Here is an 8,145-nt window from a genome sequence, read left to right on the forward strand (position 1 = left end):
ATTTAAATACCGATTTTTGTAAATTTAAATTTAAATATGTTTCAGTGTAACGATCTACTTTCATAAAAATTTAATCCTCTATTCCACCCCCTTAGAGACTGATTTTCCAAGAAACACTAAAACAGATATTTTTTTAAAATTTCTAATCAAGAAGTCGAATACCATATTACGTAGATGTAGCTTTAAGAATGCTTTAGAAGTACTTTAATAATGATTTATTTTGAAACTAATGTGCACTCATTATTTTAGCCCCTTAGTGGCTGAATTTCCAAACATGTGGAAGTATGTACTTTTCTGTATCTGACCGAGAAACAAATTATAAATTTTCGTATTCCGAGCCTCAAAACTGCCTTAACACCGATATATTTGGAAAAAAAACCTTTCGTCCTCGGCTTCAGCGCCTTAGGTATGGTATTTCGAGCAATCCCTCACTAAGCGATGCCTACAGTATAAGATGAGCACTCTCTCCAAACTTGAAGTTTCTATCCTTAGTGGTTTCGGTTGGGTGCTGATGAGTCAGCGAATCAGTCGGGCTCTGTTTTATTCCTTGAGGAGTTGAATTCCCAAAAACATTAATTCCCGTAACTTTTTTTTTCCAGCCGAGAAGTTAAATACAAGTTTTCTTAGATTTAGTTCAAAAAAACGTTTACATACTGAAATATTTCACCCCTACCCCCCACCCCCATCCCTTAGGGGCTGACTTTCTAAAAACACTGAAATAAGTATTTTTTATTTGTAAATAAGAAATCAAATACCAAATTCCATAGACTTGACTTTAAAAATGCTTTAGTAGTCCTTTAATAATAATTTTTTTTTAATCTTACACCCTCTGCTTAACCTTCATAGTGGTTAAACTTCCAAAAATACTGAAATACATATTTCCTTATTTCTGACTGAGAAACTAAGTATCAATTTTCATAGTTCTAGCTTCAAAAGTGCCTTAATAGTGACATGTCTTCCAAATACCATTGATCCCCCGTTTCACCTTCTTATGGGTGGGATTTCGAAAAATCCCTTGTCGAACGTCGCCTGAAGTAAAACATCAACTAAACAAACACCGTCTGAACAGGCCTCGGAAGACACACCGGTACTGACCGACCGCCGTGTCATCCTAAGCCTGTACGCGTCACTGGATGCCGCTATGGAGGAGGGGCGTCAGGTCAGCAGGCCGCTCTCCCGACCGTTGTCTGTTTTCGTGACCGGAGCCGCTACTTCTGAATCAAGTAGCTCCTCAGTTTTCCTCACAAGAGCTGAAGGCAACCCGCTTGCCAACAGCGCTCGGCGGACCGGACGGTCACCCATCCAAGTGCTAGGCAAGCCCGACAGCGCTTAACTTCGGTGATCTCATGGGAACCGGTGTTACGACTGCGGCAAGGCCGTTGGTATTGTATTAGATCAACAGCAACTTCTCCGAACTTCAAGTTTCTATGCTTATTCATTTGGAACGGGCCGTGATGAATCAGTCAGGACATTTCCTTTTATACACTCCTGGAAATGGAAAAAAGAACACATTGACACCGATGTGTCAGACCCACCATACTTGCTCCGGACACTGCGAGAGGGCTGTACAAGCAATGATCACATGCACGGCACAGCGGACACACCAGGAACCGCGGTGTTGGCCGTCGAATGGCGCTAGCTGCGCAGCATTTGTGCACCGCCGCCGTCAGTGTCAGCCAGTTTGCCGTGCCATACGGAGCTCCATCGCAGTCTTTAACACTGGTAGCATGCCGCGACAGCGTGGACGTGAACCGTATGTGCAGTTGACGGACTTTGAGCGAGGGCGTATAGTTGGCATGCGGGAGGCCGGGTGGACGTACCGCCGAATTGCTCAACACGTGGGGCGTGAGGTCTCCACAGTACATCGATGTTGTCGCCAGTGGTCGGCGGAAGGTGCACGTGCCCGTCGACCTGGGACCGGACCGCAGCGACGCACGGATGCACGCCAAGACCGTAGGATCCTACGCAGTGCCGTAGGGGACCGCACCGCCACTTCCCAGCAAATTAGGGACACTGTTGCTCCTGGGGTATCGGCGAGGACCATTCGCAACCGTCTCCATGAAGCTGGGCTACGGTCCCGCACACCGTTAGGCCGTCTTCCGTTCACGCCCCAACATCGTGCAGCCCGCCTCCAGTGGTGTCGCGACAGGCGTGAATGGAGGGACGAATGGAGACGTGTCGTCTTCAGCGATGAGAGTCGCTTCTGCCTTGGTGCCAATGATGGTCGTATGCGTGTTTGGCGCCGTGCAGGTGAGCGCCACAATCAGGACTGCATACGACCGAGGCACACAGGGCCAACACCCGGCATCATGGTGTGGGGAGCGATCTCCTACACTGGCCGTACATCACTGGTGATCGTCGAGGGGACACTGAATAGTGCACGGTACATCCAAACCGTCACCGAACCCATCGTTCTACCATTCCTAGACCGGCAAGGGAACTTGCTGTTCCAACAGGACAATGCACGTCCGCATGTAACCCGTGCCACCCAACGTGTTCTAGAAGGTGTAAGTCAACTACCCTGGCCAGCAAGATCTCCGGATCTGTCCCCCATTGAGCATGTTTGGGACTGGATGAAGCGTCGTCTCAGGCGGTCTGCAAGTCCAGCACGAACGCTGGTCCAACTGAGGCGCCAGGTGGAAATGGCATGGCAAGCCATTCCACAGGACTACATCCAGCATCTCTACGATCGTCTCCATGGGAGAATAGCAGCCTGCATTGCTGCGAAAGGTGGATATAAACTGTACTAGTGCCGACATTGTGCATGCTCTGTTGTCTGTGTCTATGTGCCTGTGGTTCTGTCAGTGTGATCATGTGGTGTATCTGACCCCAGGAATGTGTCAATAAAGTTTCCCCTTCCTGGGACAATGAATTCACGGTGTTCTTATTTCAATTCCCAGGAGTGTATATTGAGATGATTTCCGAAAATTTAATACTTACATAAAATCCTGTCCTGCAATCGTATGTACAAGTGGATTTCAAAAAGGAAATTACACATGATTATAGCTCAAATGGTTCAAATGGCTCTGAGCACTATGGGACTTAACATCTGAGGTCATCAGTCCCCTAGAACTTAGAACTACTTAAACTTAACTAACCTAAGAACATCACACACATCCATGCCCGAGGCAGGATTCGAACCTGCGACCGTAGCGGTCGCGCGATTCCAGACTGAAGCGCCTAGAACCGCTTGGCCACACCGGCCGGCCCATGATTATAGCAGTCCAAGTAACTTACTGAACGCTGCACTATATTCAAAGTGACAGATACATGGTACTGTTTTACAGCATAGTCACGAAGAGTCTATAAGCAACGGTCGGAACGTTCAACTAGTCATTCAATTCTTTTGCAATAGATATCCTCTTCTTGGTCATGGAACGACTCGAAAACTGCTGTGTGGACGTCCTCATCATTGGACAATCTCCCCCCCCCCCTTCCACCAGACTTTCTTTTAGCTTACAGAAAAGATAGAAATCTCATGGTGCAAGATCTCGATTTTACGATGAATGCTTCCAAAATACACATCAAAACCGTTGAAACAAAGCTTGTGTACTGTACGTCGTGTGCTCTGTTACAGTGTCGTGGAGGTGAACACTGCCTTTGCTTAAATCTCCACACCTCATGTTCTTTATGGTGCTGCACAGTGATGGTTGTGTTGCACTGAACGAATCGGTGTTAATGCTTGTGCCGCAAACTCTGTGCACACAACTCTTCCACTGTCGCAGAAGACAGTGATCTCGGAACCCGGTGAGAGCCCAGTTTCTTATACAATAGCTGATCTCGGACGACGCAGTCAGCATTGCTTATTAGACACGCATATGCCGAGCATTGTCCACGATTGTCGATCTGCGAATCAGTTCCTCGACTGCGATGCAGAAAGAGACAGCCAGAGATGCCGAGTGGTCGGCGTCCGGTTTCGGGTTATGAAAGAGAAAGGAAGGAAGATTGGACTTAACGTCCCGTCGACATCGAGGTCATTAGAGATGGAGCACAAGCAAGGGTTTTGTCAAGGATGGGGAAGGAAATCGGCCGTGTCAATTCAAAGGAACCATCCCGGCTTTTGCCTGGAGCGAGCCTAAATCAGGAGGGACGGGCGCGGGTCCAGTGTGCTAATGACTACGCCACCTCAATCTGTGGTTTCGGGATATACTCATTCTCAAAAAAACCAGTACCTGACAAGTAAAATGCCCGCCAAAAATAGCAAGAAATAAAGTGGGTGCATATGAGCGGTGCCAACTAACGTTCGTTAACAGTGACTACCAGTTATTTGACTTAGAATTATCTATAAATAAAGAATTATTTTATTAGCAACTCTTGGCGCAATTGAAGTATGGCTCTTCTGAAGAATTTTAAGCAAGCTGAGGCACAACCGGTACTTTGTAGCCTCGGTCAGCGGTATCAGGGGATTATTATTCGACACACAACCCTTTGCGTACGACAATGTAATTTTGCGAGGAAGCATTTTCGAATAAATGTTTCACGAAGTTCTTGCACAGAAATACGCTGAGTCATCCACCATCTAAAGAAACCAACGTCGCTACCAATGTTCTCCGATCACAGACATCGACGTAACCTCTGGTAGCGTATGGAAGTTTCGTGGCTTCATAACGTCTCCTTGAAATACGAGGGTTATTCCAAAAGTAAGGTCCGATTGATTGCCAAATTGAAACCACAGTGAACATCAGAAATGTTTTACTTGTAACAATTAGCTACACCTTTCAGCTACTTCTCTACGTAGTCGCCGTTCTGACTTAGACTTTTGTCATAGCGTTGTACCAACTTTTCAATAGCCTCATCATAGAAGGCAGCCGCCAGTGCTTTCCGCCAATTCTCGACGCTGGCCTACACCTCGTTGTCTGTGTCAAAATGTTGTCTTCAAAGACAGCGGTTCATGTGACCAGAGATGAAACTCAGGGGGAGACAATTGCGGACTGTATTGTGGGTAATCTAACATTTCCATTTGAAAACGATGCAGGAGCATCTTCATTGCCCCTGCAGAATGCGGCTGAGAATTGTCGTGAAGACGAAACAGCACGACAGTTATGTAATGTTGGCTGCATAGCTTCAGGCGAAATTTCTCACCAGGCCCTTGTACTTGGCGTCGCCTACCACCGAGAAAGTCGTCAAAAACCTTAAGACTGCATAAGAATCTGGCGCAGTATGAACTCTGTGAAGCATTTAGTCAAGTCTCTGCTTAGTAGAACACCATTGACCCAGTAATTTTCATCAAATCTTTGTGAAGATTCGACCTTGGAAATTTTCACTGAGTTACTTCCATGCTCATAAAAGACACTAAACAGTAGTCTCTCGTTAGACAGCTTGGTCACATTCACTCTCTCTTTCACACTGAGGACTTCGAGCAAATACAGTAACTCAGTTTTTCAATATAACTTTCTTACTACTAGATATTCCTGGAACAAATGGCTACCTACCCATTTTACAGGAATTTGCACTTTTTAGTACCGCATACGGTGTACTGTTTCTATAGAACTGAAAATCAAATTTCGCACACTTTATTGATTATGTAACAAAGGAAGAGATGTAACATGAATTCCCAGTGGTAGAGTATTCGAATTTTCACTGCAAGACATCACCGGTATTAATAAATAACGCACTACCGGATACCAAATGAACAGCAAAAAATTCTGCGGTATTAGGTGTTATCGGTTCGCCTACACTGTCTCGTTATTGCTGGTGACTCTGTGGTTTTCATTATATAATTTTACAGTCACTAGTTACTTGGGAGTTCGGTTTGGGGCATTGCACCACGTCAACAATCTCGCCACTGACGGAGCTGTCCTCTCTGACATTGGCTGCAGCTGTGGAGGTCACTCACCAGGGGCTCATTAGGGCGTGACTTTGCCTCGCATAGGTGTGAAAATATGTTGCCAACAGTGCCAGGGCTCCGACGTGAAGCTAATGTCTGCACAACTGAGTAAGTTTTACCGACTTCACAATGGAGTGTGTGTTGCACCTAATAAATATACTACTAGGTAGACTTTATCTCAGAAACAGAGTAATGCTGCTAACAACTCATACTTGCGAGAAGTTTACGAATATGTTACCCAAATCAGTTTACACACCAAAATATTAGACACCCTGGATCATACCGGGCAGTGTACGGTAACAGATAAATGAAGTGACATTAATCATCATATGACGATAATTAAGTACTAACCACTGGAGGGCGAATGCACAATCGTAAATCAGTTTAGTGGCTCGTTTTCTAACTTAAGCGTTTTATTGTGCACTGCTGTATGGTGCCCTTATGAAATATTCTATTTGACAATGAAAATGCAGCGCAGTAAAAAAATAGCGAATAAATTATAAAGAACAAATAAAAGTGAGTTGTTAAGTAAAGAAATATAGAAATATCCCTTAGAACCAAAAATATACCCTGAACATAGTCTTATGATTCACTCTAAATTTTACTGTATTTAGCACACACAAAAAACTAGTTATACTCAATGGTGGCCTTGTACAAGCTAATATTATACACAGCGAAACAAATAAGTTTTGAAATAACTGACCTAGCAGAGGAGGCAGACCGTACGCATGCAACGACTAATGTATGCCAATGGCTTTGTGTAGTGCACCATATCGTTAACCCGAAAGAATCCGTAACAGCAGTTCACTCAATTCTATTTAAAGCAACGATTTCTTTGAAGCACAGTTCAGCAACAAATAGCTATACTTACACTCAGCGAATAAACATTCTAAAAGTAGCAAACTGTTGTACTGAAAAAATGACGATGTCTAAGCTAATTGCACATCAAACTATCACTTAAACACACGCGGCTCACAGACCTCACAATACCTTAATAATGTGCCCAATCAGGCGAAGTGAAAGGCTCATTACCATAGTTCTGCTCAGTCAGCTAAAGTCTCTGTATCAGCATATCTGACCACCGGTTACGTGAACACAGTTCTATTCAAGTTTAAATATCTTGAATATATACAATATCCACGTTTGAACACTTTCAATTAATCAATAATTTCATTTCATGTTATATGCTAGTAAATAACTGTAACTGAGTTACGTTTTTATTATTCTCACAAACCGTAACAGCAGTTGCTAGTCAAGGTCGCCACTGTGTTCCTCTCGTCTGTTACTCACTACGTTTCTCAAACAGTTACTTTATAGACATTCATTCACAAGTTTCTTAACAAATGTTTCATACAAAGGCTAGCTTTTTCCTTTAACTGCGGAGAACTCTTTATTTTGGCACTTAGTAACAATGACACAGTGATTTTACTTATAGCAAACTGTTGGTCTGTTTTTCGGCATGCTAAAGATGATCATTTTATACCTGATGTCAAGACCTATCACACGATGTATCATAGATAAAAACGAAAAACAGCTCTTAGAAAAAGGTCTAAAACACAATGTTGACTCACCAGCAAATGAACAAGACATTCAAGATCTCATCATAAATATTGAATATATTCTCACTATAGAAGAAAAAAATGAAAACTGTAGTGTAAACACAGAGCTAACTAGGGAGTTAATAAAAGAAGAAATTAAAAATATAGCAACACAGATAAAAAAATAAGTTCAAAAATAATTGTGATGAAACACAGCTTAAAAAGCTAAACAGGAAATGTCAATATAACAAAATCTGACAAAGGGAATAGTGTTGTACTCATGAAAACAAAAGAATACACAGAAAAAAACAGAAGAATTCATCAGCAAAAACTACATAAAAAAGTTAAAATCAAACCCAACTAACAGATTTCAAACACATGTTAAAATCACACTCAAAAACATAGAGTACACATTTAAAAACAGAGCCTTGTATAAAAAAACTCTCAAACCCCCCACATATGTCAACCAAAGGTCCATAAAGAAAATTATCCAGTCATTCCAATAGTAAATTTCAGAGTAGCTCCTACATACCTACTAGAAAAACAAATGCAATCACAGCTCACCAAGTATTATAAACTAGAAAATGATAGAACAATCAGAAATACCTCTCAACTGGTAGAACATATTATAAACATTAAAGTCCCTGATACAGCAACATTGCTCTCCTTTGATGTAGGAAGTATGTGCAGTTGCATTCTTGTTAATGAAACCATAAAAATAATTGAAGAAAACCTGAAAACGCACAATCAGCTACCTCATGAGCACACAGATGAAACCAT

The 8,145-nt window shown here is 42.9% G+C and overlaps 1 pseudogene; it reads right to left on the bottom strand.

Annotated features, from left to right (window-relative positions):
• Window positions 1-1,266: 1,266 nt before the first annotated feature.
• On the bottom strand, window positions 1,267-1,384 carry LOC126459244 (5S ribosomal RNA; annotated as a pseudogene).
• Window positions 1,385-8,145: the final 6,761 nt, after the last annotated feature.

The sequence above is a fragment of the Schistocerca serialis genome, chromosome 2, assembly GCF_023864345.2.
Source record: "Schistocerca serialis cubense isolate TAMUIC-IGC-003099 chromosome 2, iqSchSeri2.2, whole genome shotgun sequence".
NCBI classification, from domain to species: Eukaryota; Metazoa; Arthropoda; class Insecta; order Orthoptera; family Acrididae; genus Schistocerca; species Schistocerca serialis.